The 15,636-nt window shown below is 30.8% G+C and overlaps 1 long non-coding RNA gene across 1 annotated transcript; it reads right to left on the bottom strand.

The window, feature by feature from the left end:
- Positions 1–8,858: 8,858 nt before the first annotated feature.
- Positions 8,859–13,266, bottom strand: LOC144552434 (uncharacterized). The gene is made up of 3 exons (XR_013511146.1): positions 12,807–13,266; positions 10,388–10,496; positions 8,859–9,127 (listed from the first exon to the last, which is right to left on the bottom strand). It is a non-coding gene; the product is annotated as an uncharacterized LOC144552434 (long non-coding RNA).
- Between the last annotated feature and the right edge of the window lie 2,370 nt (positions 13,267–15,636).

The raw sequence follows: 15,636 nt of genomic DNA, 5'->3' as shown, positions 1-15,636 counted from the left end.
TCAAATCAAACTCAAACTGGATATAATTCGTTCGAATTGATTCACGAACTATTTAGGTTCGAATCTCAAATAATACAACTAATTGACTCAACCATTAATTTTAATAATGTAGGAACCAAACTTATATCACAGTTCAAAATTGTTAATATGATGGTAACTTATAATAGAAAAATATTTCAGCAACGTACGTAACAAATTAACAATAGAATAAGTTCCATTAAACTAGGTTCATGCCGTGATTTTAATCAATCCAGCAACGTAAAAGGTAAGGAAATCTTGAACTAGCTCATAATTCATTAGTGTGAATTCGTGAAAGGTAAAAGAAAACCGTGTGAATTTTGTTCTGTGAGAAGAAAACTAATGTATAAACTACCGATATTACTAGGGCTGCCAAAAAAAATTTGTAATTCGTAATTCGATTTAAAAAATGTGTATTTTGCAATTAATTTGATTCGAAACAAATCAAATTCAGTTTGTTGCGAATCTTATTCAAACTCAAACTAAAGTAAGTTCGATTCGGTTGATTCGTTGCCACCCCTACTACTAATACAGAAGTCTAATCAATGACATAATTAACAGGTGAGTGTTTATGGGGACTATAAAATAAGCAAAGTTAGTCAACGACCTTAGCTCACTCCAGACAGATTATATATGCTCAAATTGAAACGAAGAGGTAAACTAATTTTATTTAATTTAAGTAAAATGGATACAATGGAAGTGTAAGAACAAAACTAAGAAATTCTCAAATTCAGATATCAGCATTCATAATCCTAATCCGTAGGCTAATTCTATATATATATATATGCGAAGCTCCTCTAATTAAAATCAATCAAATTCGTTAGTTGAATATCTCAATTGGATCTCCACCTTCCAACTCAGTATCTGCGTGGAGAGGGATGCTGAGGTGTCTTCATGTCCTTCTTCAAAATATATAAAAGACCAATTGCATTCTTAAGCAAGAAATTAGAAATTAAGAATCAATTACTTTCAACATATAAAAATAATTCCTATCACTCCTAACTGCTGTCACCAAGTGGAGACACTAGCTATCTTAAGTTCGCCGCTAATTCATCAGTTTTGAAATAGTTCATAATTCAAGGTTTAGTTGGATTATATTTATAAAATGTGTTTGGCGGTTACCCGCCAACCATAAAAAAAAAAAAAGGTTTAGTTGGATTAGCAGTACAACAGTAGTTAGCGACTATTTTAAATAGCTATGTACTCATCTTTTGAAATACGGAATATAATATTTTCACATAATACCTGGATTGTTTGGTAGAAATTTCCATTTTAATATGGCAGCATCTATCAATTTTTTTTTTTTAAATTACCCCACAAATTCAATTTTAAGATCCAATTAATTAATGCAGGCCTTAACGGCAATTTCATATTATTCCAAGACACGCCCATGGCTTTTTTTTCATTTTCGTTAAATATTATTTTTCTTTCTGAACAAAGTCCGTGGACACAAAATCTTCATTTTGATCACTGACAAGAGGTAGTCAAACATATTTACCGATTAGACCCCTGGTTTTGATCTCCTTGCATTAACTCAAAAGAGCATCTTTTGAGTTAATAAATATCAGCCATCCGATTGTAAACAGAGCCCATCCGTCCCTGTCTAAAATATAGAAATCTTTACTATGAGTGCGGATTTAATTAGCACGAATTTTAAAACTGATCGTATGTATTAACTCAAAAGATTTCTTTTTGAGTTAACGTAGAGGATACGAATTCATTGCATGTAATACTTCGCCTTCAACGTTTCAATTAGTGGCTGCAATCTGACTTTCATAACAAAAAAATCTCTATGATATGTTATGAATAGAAGTGTGATATATTATGAATATATTATGAATAGAGAATTAGTTCAGATGTTGACTGATCAAAGGATTAAGAGACGTTAATTAAGACTACAACTACTTTATGTTAGTTAGTTGCATATTGATAGGCAGTTATCACAATGTAACAAAGGTTATAAATACATAGTAAATTATAACAGATGAATCAATCAATACAATATCATTTATTTCTTCTTTTATCTCTCTAACTTCTTTGTATTTTAGACAGCTGCAAAAAAATTCCCCTTATGGTTCAAAAAAATTATTTATTTTATTTGTAAACTTTTTATTTGTAATTTTTACTAAAATTATGTAGTTTGAGGTTCTCTTAATAAATTCTTCTTGTTAAATATTATTATTTTTTAAATTCAGCTGTCATTATAATAAAATTTCTGGTTCACTCTGCCTTGATTTCATATATATATATATATATATATATATAGGACTTGGCTACGGTGCCATGGGTAGCTAAGAGGCCTCCCGTGCTACGGCTCAATATTCGACTTTTCAAAATTCTAACGGTCGATCCGAACCGTTCATCTTGTTCTCCATATTAATATGTGCTTGGAGACCAAATTTTACATTTTTTGGAAATTTTTTACTATTTTTTTAGATTTATTGAAAATCGCTGTTTTTCAGACAAATCTGGACCATAAAAAACAGCGATATTCAATAAATCTAAAAAAATAGTAAACAATTTCCAAAAAATGTAAAATTTGGTCTCCAAGCACATATTAATATGGAGAACAAGATGAACGGTTCGGATCGACCGTTAGAATTTTGAAAAGTCGAATATTGAGCCGTAGCACGGGAGACCTCTTAGCTACCCATAGGCCATAGCATATTAGCCAAATCCTACATATATATATATAGAGGTTGGCTAAGATCAAAGTGGTAGTTCCTGAGCTTTGGTGCTACCAATTCGTTTTTCAATTTTCAAAGTTCAAAACGTCGATCCGAACCGTTCAAGTTGTTCTCCATATTAAATTGTGCTTAGAGACCAAATTTTACATTTTTCTGAATTTTTTTACTATTTATTAAGCCACTTTGAAAGCAGCTGATCCAACGGTGACTTTTTATTTTACTGTTTTGTTAAGCCACCGTTGGATCAGCGATTTTCAAAGTTGCTTAATAAATAGTAAAAAAAATCAGCAAAATGTAAAATTTGGTCTCCAAGCACAATTTAATATGGAGAACAACTTGAACGGTTCAGATCGATGTTTTGAACTTTGAAAATTGAAAAACGAATCGGTAGCACCAAAGCTCAAGAACTATCACTTTGATCTTAGCCAACTTCTATATATATATATATATATATTTAACGAGCTATGTAAGAGAACTTTCAACTTTAACATTTAATAAGAAAATAAACTCGAAAAGTAATTAAGAATGACGTACTAGTTAAGAAATAATGGATTATTAATTGGACTGGCTGGCACATCTCGGCTACTAATATAATCTGGGTTGAATTAGAATTTAGAAATCAAGAAGTCAGGATTTCTTTGTCGTAAATATTCGAGACTTTATTCATATTTTCTAAAAAATCGACTGTGACAGGAAAAGGATGTTTTATGTCGGCTCGACCTCTGGGTCTTACTCTTTTACCTACAATTTTGTACAGTGACTTTGACCCCTTTTTGTTTATTCCTCCTATTATTATTATTTTTTTCGATTGTTATCTTGTGGAGCATCTGAACAATCTTGATCAGGTGAGGTCCGATCTGGCCACTTCTCACATCTCCTTTTTCTATTTTCTTTAATAATCGAGTTCTGAAACAGAATCTCAATGTATTCTGTCACGAAATTAAAGTATGACGAGCAAATATATCAGAGGATCCTGTGTTTTCTTCTTTAGGCAGTGCTCATTAAGTAAATTGTCAATTAAAAAAAGGAGCAAAACAGTTAATTTTGCTCGTCATACTTTAATTTCAGAATCTCAACTGTTTTGCTCCTTTTTTTAATTGACAATTTACTTAATGAGCACTGCCTAAAGAAGAAAACACAGGATCCTCTGATATATTTGCTCGTCATACTTTAATTTCGTGACAGAATACATTGAGATTCTGTTTCAGAACTCGATTATTAAAGAAAATAGAAAAAGGAGATGTGAGAAGTGGCCAGATCGGACCTCACCTGATCAAGATTGTTCAGATGCTCCACAAGACAACAATCGAAAAAATAATAATAATAATAAGAGGAATAAACAAAAAGGGGTTAAAGTCACTGTACAAAATTGTAGGTAAAAGAGTAAGACGCAGAGGTCGAGCCGACATAAAACATCATTTTCCTGTCACAGTCGATTTTTTAGAAAATATGAATAAAGTCTCGAATATTTACGACAAAGAAATCCTGACTTCTTGATTTCTAAATTCTAATTCAACCCAGATTATATTAGTAGCCTAGATGTGCCAGCCAGTCCAATAATCCATTATTTCTTAACTAGTACGTCATTCTTAATTACTTTTCTAGTTTATTTTCTTATTAAATGTTAAAGTTGAAAGTTCTCTTACATAGCTCGTTACATATATATATATATATATATATATGAAATCAAGGCAGAGTGAACCAGAAATTTTATTATAATGACAGCTGAATTTAAAAAATAATAATATTTAACAAGAAGAATTTATTAAGAGAACCTCAAACTACATAATTTTATTAAAAATTACAAATAAAAAGTTTGCAAATAAAATAAATAATTTTTTTGAACCATAAGGGGAATTTTTTTGCAGCTGTCTAAAATACAAAGAAGTTAGAGAGATAAAAGAAGAAATAAATGATATTGTATTGATTGATTCATCTGTTATAATTTACTATGTATTTATAACCTTTGTTACATTGTGATAACTGCCTATCAATATGCAACTAACTAACATAAAGTAGTTGTAGTCTTAATTAACGTCTCTTAATCCTTTGATCAGTCAACATCTGAACTAATTCTCTATTCATAATATATTCATAATATATCACACTTCTATTCATAATATATCATAGAGATTTTTTTGTTATGAAAATCAGATTGCAGCCACTAATTGAAACGTTGAAGGCGGAGTATTACATGCAATGAATTCGTATCCTCTGCGTTAACTCAAAAAGAAATATTTTGAGTTAATACATACGATCAGTTTTAAAATTCGTGCTAATTAAATCCACACTCATAGTAAAAATTTCTATATTTTAGGCAGGGCCGGATGGACTCTGTTTACAATCGGATGGCCAATATTTATTAACTCAAAAGATGCTCTTTTGAGTTAATACAAGGAGATCAAAACCAGGGGTCTAATCGGTAAATATGTTTGACTACCTCTTGTCAGAGATCAAAATGAAGATTTTGTGTCCACGGACTTTGTTCAGAAAGAAAAATAATATTTAACGAAAATGAAAAAAAAAAAAGCCATGGGCGTGTCTTGGAATAATATGAAATTGCCGTTAAGGCCTACATTAATTGGATCTTAAAATTGAATTTGTGGGGTAATTTAAAAAAAAAATTGATAGATGCTGCCATATTAAAATGGAAATTTCTATCAAACAAACCCGGTATTAATTATGTGAAAATATTATATTCCGTATTTCAAAAGATGAGTACATAGCTATTTAAAATAGTCGCTAACTACTGTTGTACTGCTAATCCAACTAAACCTTTTTTTTTTTTATGGTTGGCGGGTAACCGCCAAACACATTTTATAAATATAATCCAACTAAACCTTGAATTATGAACTATTTCAAAACTGATGAATTAGCGGCGAACTTAAGATAGCTAGTGTCTCCACTTGGTGACAGCAGTTAGGAGTGATAGGAATTATTTTTATATGTTGAAAGTAATTGATTCTTAATTTCTAATTTCTTGCTTAAGAATGCAATTGGTCTTTTATATATTTTGAAGAAGGACATGAAGACACCTCAGCATCCCTCTCCACGCAGATACTGAGTTGGAAGGTGGAGATCCAATTGAGATATTCAACTAACGAATTTGATTGATTTTAATTAGAGGATCTTCGCATATATATATATATATATATATAGAATTAACCTACGGATTAGGATTATGAATGCTGATATCTGAATTTGAGAATTTCTTAGTTTTGTTCTTACACTTCCATTGTATCCATTTTACTTAAATTAAATAAAATTAGTTTACCTCTTCGTTTCAATTTGAGCATATATAATCTGTCTGGAGTGAGCTAAGGTCGTTGACTAACTTTGCTTATTTTATAGTCCCCATAAACACTCACCTGTTAATTATGTCATTGATTAGACTTCTGTATTAGTAGTAGGGGTGGCAACGAATCAACCGAATCGAACTTACTTTAGTTTGAGTTTGAATAAGATTCGCAACAAACTGAATTTGATTTGTTTCGAATCTAATTTGTTCCTGGCAGCATTTTAGCCGGAGGTGCTGCCACCCCTTTTTTTATTTTGTGATGTTCAAACAACAAATCCAAACCGTTAGATGTTTAATCTATATTATAATCTACTTGGAGACCAAATTTTACATTTTATTGGAATTTTTTTACTATTTATTAATCTGGTTTGAAAACCGCAGATTTCAATGCTGCAGAAATTTACTGAAAATAACGGTTTTCAAACTAGCTTAATAAATAGTAAAAAAATTTCAAAAAATGTAAAATTTGATTTCCAAGTAGATTATAATATATATTACACATCTAACGGTTTGGATTTGTTGTTTGAATATCACAAAATAAAAAAGGGACGACAGCACCTCCGGCTAAAATGCTGTCGGCAACAAATTAGCCGGACCCAATACACACACATACACACACAAACTATCTGTCAAGTTACAACAACTCCTCATTGGCAGGATCTATTCGATATAAACAGTTGGTACATAGATAAATGCCGTGAACCATCATTATGACATGCGGAATTGTGGACAATGTCACAATAGAATAGAGTGAAATTCTGAAAGTCAAAATTCTGTAATAAATCCTAAAAACCGGGTTCATATGTTAAAGATAGTTAAAATAATAGTTTATTCTGAATGGAGATTGGATAACGAGTCAAAATATATTTTGATATTTAAAATGGAAAATCCATAAGGAGCAGTATTGACTACAGTCTACAGGGTCTAGGACAATGACTGAAAATCCACCATGTCGGATTTAAACGCATTGCAGATTAATGATCTGTTATTCTGTTACATTTATCTTCTATTAGATCCTTTATGGCCATTTAAAACAATTAAAGGAGTGTGATAACTATTTTCTAATTCCTAATTGGTATAAATGCTCACAATACGATCTGTTACATGTATGAGTGCGGAGTAAGCACAACAGATAACCAGATACAACTTGTAGCATTTTAGCGGCATTGAAATTGGGAGAAGCCTTTGACTTTTGTCAAACTGAACCTGGAGTTAGGGAGAAGATATAAAAGGCCCAAATATGAGTTAAATGGATCTGATACATATGGGCTGTAGAATTTTAAAGAAGGAAAGAAAGAAGAGATACACTGACAAATGGGACCCAGAGGACAGATTCACCATTATGAGACAAATGGGGCCCATGGTCGCTACTGGAGTTTTGTGACCATTGAAAACAGAATGGAGAACGAAATAGACACAGCCAAAGGATAATGGAGAAGAAGGAACTGGAGGGCGAGAACGAAATAGACACAGAATGGTCGCTTTTTTCAGGCGATGCATTCCGATTTTTTTATTTATATCCAAAATAAAATTTAAATTTAAAAAACTAACAAACTAGCTAATGAAATTGCAAAACTACCCAAACCGGTTAACCATTAACCGGACTCAAATCAAAATTCCGGTTATTGGTTTCCCGGAACCATTGAAATAGTCCGGTTAACCATTAACCGGAAATTTGATTTGAGTCCGGTTAATGGTTAACCGGATTTGTGCATTTTCCTTTTTTTCTTTTTTTTTTCTTTTTTGAAAACAGAAATTTTTTTTTTGTATTAAAATATTAGAAATGTTGAATATATTTCTTTGAAAATAGATGGAATACAATATAATTTGTTTTATTAGAAAGACTGCAACAAATAACCCGGATCAATATTTTTCAGATCGGATTTTTCGCGGCTGTAAGAAAAATTAATATATTTATTTACGTGTTATTGGAAAAAAATAAAAATGCTTAGATTCCGAGTTATTGATCCCGGTTCAAAAGTCACTTCTAGGTAATCTAGAAAATATTATGATCTTTCTAGTACATTTAATTTATTAAAAGTTGTATCTATTTTGAGAATTATTTTTGAATAACAATCATTAAATAAATTAAAGTTTTTATTTTTTTTTTCAAAATAGATACAACTTTTAATAAATTAAATCTATTAGAAAGATCATAATATTTTCTAGATTACTTAGAAGTGACTTTTGAACCGGGATCAATAACTCGGAATCTAAGCATTTTTATTTTTTTCCAATAACACATAGAGAAATATATTAATTTTTCTTACAACCGCGAAAAATCCGATCTGAAAAATATTGATCCGGGTTATTTGTTGCAGTCTTTCTAATAAAACAAATTATATTGTATTCCATCTATTTTCAAAGAAATATATTCAACATTTCTAATATTTTAATACAAAAAAAAAATTTCTGTTTTCAAAAAAAAAAAAAAAAAATCGGTTAACAATTAACCGGTTTGGGTAGTTTTGCAATTTCATTAGCTAGTTGATTAGTTTTTTAAATTTATATTTTATTTTGGATATAAATAAAAAAATCGGCGATGCATTTGTATCCTTATTTATTTTTATTTTTTTAAATTCCAACTAGAAACTAAGAGAGAATTATCTTTATCGGTGTAACAGAGTAACAGACTATGAACCTTATATCAATTTAATCGCATTTTATACCCAAAATTCCCAACTTTTCAATTTTCTTGAATTAAATCAAATTTAACATCTCAATTTATCAGTTCATATCACAACTAAGGATGTCACACCCCAAACCAGGAATTCTGGATTTAGGTGTGATCAACCTCGCCTCGTGCTTAATTAGTCATTAAGCACGCAAGGCTAATCATAAATAATAAATCAACAGCAGCGGAAGCAAAATAATATAAATGTCAAGCATCAGTCACATAGCAAATAAATAAACATACACATACATGACATATAATTCGATCCACCTCGGATCCAAATAACACCATCTATAGAAGGGGATACATGATCTATCGAGCCCGTATATATAACACAGGAAATACGGGACTCGTAAACCTAATCAAAAGCCTAACCCTAACTAGGTCAAGTGGTGTGGCCCTCGGGGACAGCTCCTGACATCTCCAACTGCGGACCGCCAGAACCTGTACCTAAAACCCACGAAACAACTTGTGGGTGAGCGACGAATCGCCCAGTATGTGACCCAGAATTATCCCCTCAGGGATCCTCTACGGTCAAAGCACTTTTATTATTTATAAAACAAACGCAATTGAAAATATGCACATGTGTGAACCTATAACAATATCTAATAGATTTTATAATAATTTTCAGGGATGCCATGATGCGATTATTCTATTATGCCAACATGCAAAATAAACCCAAAGTAAAATCAAAGTATAATATCGGATAGAAATCAAGTCGGAATCCAGTACACCTCGCACTGTGTGCCCAAATATAATAATAATAATAATAATATGGATAAAGTAATCACCCCGTGCCGTGCCAATAGGATCAAAAGATCCAAACAATATAATCCAAGGACTGTGATCAGAGTGCAATGATACACGATGCCTAATGACATCGAGCATTGCTCCACAAGATAGTAGCACACTAGCCGATGGTTATATCAAATCCAATGTGTCATCTCGCCTAACGATTCATCACCCAAACATATCCAATAGGAGAAATCATACAATGCATGTCGTAAAAAGTTAATCTCTTCCCTCATGAGCAGGAGAGAACTCTACCGTCCGGCCAGACCAATAGGATCAGGGGCTCGTCGACCCCGTGCATTAAGGCTCGTCGACCTTATGCACTTGCACATCATTCCTCAAGGCTTGCACTAGCCTTGGGAACTTCCGTTCTAGGCAAAGTAGCTCCTAATGTAGGGAAGGAAATAAATTCCCGAATCGTATCGTGCCACAGAACTCGAGATCGGAACTGCTCACGTCAAATAGTAAAATGATCGAAAAGGATATATAATCCAAGTTTATACATATAATATATTCCTAAAGCCATCCGAGAGTCAAGTGACGCTCGGCTCAGCGGCTGTCGGGCCGTCCCATGCCAAGTGACACCAAGACGGAACGAAGTCACTCGGCTCTGCTCAGCTCTCACCAATGCATGCATATGCACGTAATATAATAATATAGTCTTCTACGAGAAGAAGACAACTAATAACCTAATATTCTAATAAGGTATATATTTAATATTATTTAATTACTCTACTCTTAAAATACAGTAAATTCGGATTTTTCAGGGTTTATGCAATTCTACCTACAGTGCAGAAAGGAATAAACATGCTCTACAGTTTCAGTGCAACTACTTAAAAATAAAGTGCAGATGTCAGGTCAGATGGATCGACTGGTAAGAGTACGCCCACGAAAGAAAATAATTCAGATATCCCACACCTGTAGGGCTGGAGTCTCTGTCACTAATAATCGGCGTGCTCCGCGTATGCTCCGAACTGCGGGTCAGTCGGATCGGCCCACGGGTCGGACTCGCACGGAGTTGACTGATCTGTGATCACGTAATTTAAACTAATTAAAATCTACGCTAATTTTATTCTAACCCTCGTCCCAATTAATGTACAAGTCGATTTCTCGATTACTTCGACTTTATAAAATTTATCGGTTCAGTCAGTTGGACTGATCCGATTAGGCATATATTAATTAATTAATTTCATGTCATCGAGCGTAGCATTAATCTTAATTTACAGGTTTGTCAACTATTGATCATTCACTTTGGTCTAGTTTAATCTAATTTAATCCTAGTCAAATTTATATTCTAACGCTTTAATTTTGAAGATATATTGCTTGTATAAATTCAAATGTCGAATTATTCGTAATAAAATAATTGTTCGGGAGTTACGGTAATTTTTTAAATGTGCTATACTTAGTTAATATATTCTACTATCTACTCTCTTTGATTTAATTTAATTCACTATAATTAATCCCGTCATTCGAATTCGATATTCGAAACCTAAATTATAATTTAAATTCCTAATTGTAATATTACGATAAAATATGTTAATTTAATAGTTATTATATCAATTCGTATTAGTTACGTATTTTATTATATACGGTTGCATTTGGTTATTCAAAACTTTAGTTTAATTAAAGTTTTAGAAACGTACCCTTCTAAACTAATTTCACATGTCTCAGTTAAAAATACAATTAATTAAATAAAATAAGCCATAAAAAAATTCACGATTTCGATTCAAGTTTGAAATTATTTATTCTAACAATTAGGTCTAATTTATATTTTAGTTGTATAATTCGTTTTATAAAATTAAAAACGAAACCCTTAATTGGTTTACGTGTTTCAAATTAATTTATTGCTAAGTCGCGCAATTCGTTATTTTTATAACTAATTAAATCTCTACGTTTACTTAGCCGTTTCGAATCTAAGTCCATAACAACTATTTTTCGTTGCTAATTAATTGTCCTTTATTAATTAGCAACGAATTTTTGTACAAGTTCGAACAAAAATGTTTAAAAGAACTATTTTAACTTTATAAACTTTTTATGAAACTTTTATTTTAATTTAATGTGTTGGGTGTTTTAATTTAATACATTGTTAGACATATACTATATAAGATTTAACATATAAAATTAAGCATGTAAGGTAAACTATATTATATTTTTAATAACTAGATATAGTAATTATATTTATTAATGAATAATTACGTCCTTAATATTATGGCCGTTATTTATACACATTTTAGTTTATAGAAATGCCTACTTTACTTATTTACTAACTACTAAGCTAATTCCTTAATTATAAATGTTAGATAAAATTAGTATTATTATAGATGTACATATATTATTCGGTAAGTATAGTCTCAAAGAATTTGTTAAACTATATTAGTCATTCTTATAATGTTTGTTAGAAAGTTCATGAATATATATATGTGTGTCTGTGTGTGTTATGCTTAGTTATAAGAACATGTAAAAACATATTAAAAAGCTATATGATGTCGTCTTTGCAAAATATATGGTATAACCTCTTCCATATATATATTGTAGAATATTATGTTAAGAAATCATAATTCCTTATATATAGTTATATATTTATCATATATACTTAGATACATGCTTTCTTTATTTTTATAATAATTTAGGTGTATTAATTATATTAGTTTAGCGATAATAAATAATACAACTGTTATTTCTATTTTTATTTTGTTTACAATTTGAGTCACTTAAGTATCTAGTTATTTATCACTACTTGATCACTTGCATTATCGTTTCTAAATAATTATCCGTACTCACAATTTATCAAATAAACTTCAAACTATTCTTTCTTTTATTCAAATTTATGTTTGAAAACATTACTTAAGTTTTATACATTTTGCAACTAGTATTTCTATGAAATTCTCATTGAAAAAGGCTTATCATACAACTTTTTACATCCTGTCACAAAGAGGTCCCTAGTCAGGGACTGTTTTCTAAACAAATTAATTTTTCTGTCACAGTTCAGTCCCTGAACCCTGTCAGATCCGAAATTTTACACTACAAACCCTGTCATTTACCAGAATTGACCCAGAGCTGTCAAAATACTGAAAATTTACAGAACAGACCCTGGAACGTTGCAGAATTACTCTAGAATGCTGCAGAAAGCTGGAAGCTTACAAAACAGCCCCTAACAGTACCAGAATCATAAAATACTGGTACCAAACTGGTACCGGTTACAATTTATATCAATAGAGGCACACGGTACAAACATTAAAACAAAGAAAGGTTGTCATGAAGATCATTTCCTAACCCGCATACGAAAAACATAAAATTTCACATTTAAAAGAAGCAACTAAGTAATTTAGAACATTACCGAATGAAATTTCATATTCGATTCGTGCTTCCGACTCACGTCGTGGCGAAGGTCGGTAGTCATAGTCGGTTGTTGTCTTCTCCACCTTGCTTCTAGCCTCGCCTCGAGATCCATGATCGTACGTCCTGCTGCCCCATACTGCTTGAGTGGTAACATCCAACAAGATTCAAAACGAGAGAGAAGAGATGGAGGTTTTCGTGGTGAAGCCGCAGGTCAGCGAGGAAGGGCACGGTTTAGGGTTTCACGGGAGGCAAAAGGGAGGCAGGGGGCTGGTGGGGGCTTCACGGACAGAGGGAGAGGAGAGAATGGGGCGGGGTTTTGTGGCTGTGTCGCCTCAGTGGCCGAAGAGAGGAGAGGGGAGGGAGATGGCGGAAAGAGAGAAGGAGAAGGCTGTGGGGTGGTTCTCACGGACAGAGGGGAAAAAGAGGAAGAGAAGAGGGGGGGGTTTGGCGTGGGGTTCACGCACAGACAGGGAGGGAGAGAAGAGAAAGAGAGAAAATGGGTTTTAATAATGGGGTTGCTTTAAGATTCGTGCTGGATGGAACCCAATGGTCCAAATAATTCCAAACTTCAATATAGTTTCATTTAATTGGTTTAAGTTTTGTTTCTTTCATAAATTCAAATCGAAAGTTCGTAAATTTTTGTAACTATATTCGCACATAAAATTCGTATATTTATTTCTCAATTTAAGATTCGAATAATTTGATTTCCTTTTATATAATTATGTATATTCAATTAATTATCTAAAAGTTCTAAATGAACGGGTTTTATAAATTCTATATTTTATTTGTACGAATATTTTCGTATAATTATACTTTTATTTGGAATTCAATTACTTATTTATTCACACGAATCTAATTAAATCAATTTCTTCTTTTCTAAAAATTCAAAGAAATTGTAGCGGATTTTTCTAAGTTTCTAATTTACGGAATAATTATAATTTTATTCCTTGTGCTATATTTTATTTTATTTTTAAATCTCTAAATTTTAATATACATAATTTCATACATTATTTATATTTTGAAATTTTAGATTCGTTTTAGTCAGTCAGAAAATTTCTGAACGATCGTTAAGTTAATTAAAATTTTTTTTTATTTAAGCCAAATGATCGATTTAGTAATTTAATTATGTTTTAGAATTTCGGAATATAACAATATCTATTATTAGATGAACACAAGGTAATTAAAAAAAAAAGGAATTAAAATTTACAAATTAATTAATGAGGTACGTAATTAATGAAAATTAAAAAGCACAGATTAGTTAAGGCCGATGTACGCTGGAGTAAATCATTGCATGGCCTTATTTTCAATAAAAAAAATATTTGAAAATAATACATACGTATACGCCTCTCTATGTATGGTCCAAGCATCCCAAAGATATTGATATATGATATATCTTTTATACGAATATGGAGCGTTTGATGGACATTTAATAAATTTGATTTGATATTGGTAAAGCCGTCCGATCTGTATCAAGTTTTTTAAGGACAACTTTAAAATACATACAGATCAAGTATGATCGAGTTTTGATGTTGATCAGACGATTCCGACCGAGTATCAGACCAAGTTTGATCTGATATCCATTTAAAAATAAAAAAATGCATGATAAATAATTTTTCATCAAATTACCAATAAAAAACTTATATACAATGTTGGATAAATAAATTGTCATAAATTACTTAATAAATATTAAATAAAATGCTACATTAATCAAACTAATCACAATAATAAAATTTATATAATTAATTTATAAATAAAAAATATCACATAACTTTTTATTTATCAATTATATTATAGAATAAAGATACAAAAATAACTTTTATCCGTATCCTTAATTAATAAGCTAATAAAAAAATGTCTTATCTATGTTTTTATCCATTAAGTTAACCAAAAACATAACATGATAAACATGATTAAAAAAGTTCGTTGCCAACTCTAATTTTATGGTTAAAGGACTGGCTAATTATTACGGTCATAGTACATGACACTACGCTAACATGCAGAAACCATTTCCTTCATGTGGGACCGTGTTCACACAATCGATAAAATACAATAGTAATGTGCATATGCGTTGCAACAAAAAAAATACAAAAATAATTCTCTCATAAAGAATAATATATTTTTATAAAATAATAGAGTAATAAAAAGAATAATTATTCAACAATATCCATGAATAATATTAAAATAAATTGTTTCCAAATTTAAATTATATAAATAAAAATTCAATTAGTATAATAAAATTCAAGAAAAACTAACGTGGATTCAGTGCAAATTAAAAAAAAACATAACAGTAGATATATTATAAATATTTTATCTGTCAAACAAAAATATTCATTTTAGTGTTCTTATTTAAGTAAACATGATTCTTTATACACACAATACATATAAATGAGAAAGTGAGAATGATAACTCTTATAACAATAACAAGAGTCATAACAAATAATACAAATTATTTTGATGATATATTTTTTTTTCTCTTGCTTCCTCGTTAAGCAACATAACAAAAATAACTTGTTTCGAGGTATTATTTTTTTTTTTAAAACTTCAAATTCATTTGATTACAATCAAAAGTGAGTCTATGGTACTATGCATATTACGATTTATTACCATGCTACGGCTCTATATTCGAGTTTTCAAATTCTAACGGTCGATCCGAACCATTCATCTTGTTCTCCATATTAATATGTGTTTGGAGACCAAATTTTACATTTTTTGAAATTTTTTTACTATTTTTTTAGATTTATTGAAAATCACTGTTTTTGGATGGTCCAGAATTTTCAGATCAAGTGATTTTCTAAATATCTAAAAAAATAGTAAAAAAATTTCAAAAA

Source organism: Carex rostrata, chromosome 4, assembly GCF_964058835.1.
Source record: "Carex rostrata chromosome 4, lpCarRost1.2, whole genome shotgun sequence".
NCBI classification, from domain to species: domain Eukaryota; kingdom Viridiplantae; phylum Streptophyta; class Magnoliopsida; order Poales; family Cyperaceae; genus Carex; species Carex rostrata.
The sequence above is the reverse complement of the archived record's forward strand: the minus strand, read 5'-3'. Positions and strand labels throughout refer to the sequence as shown.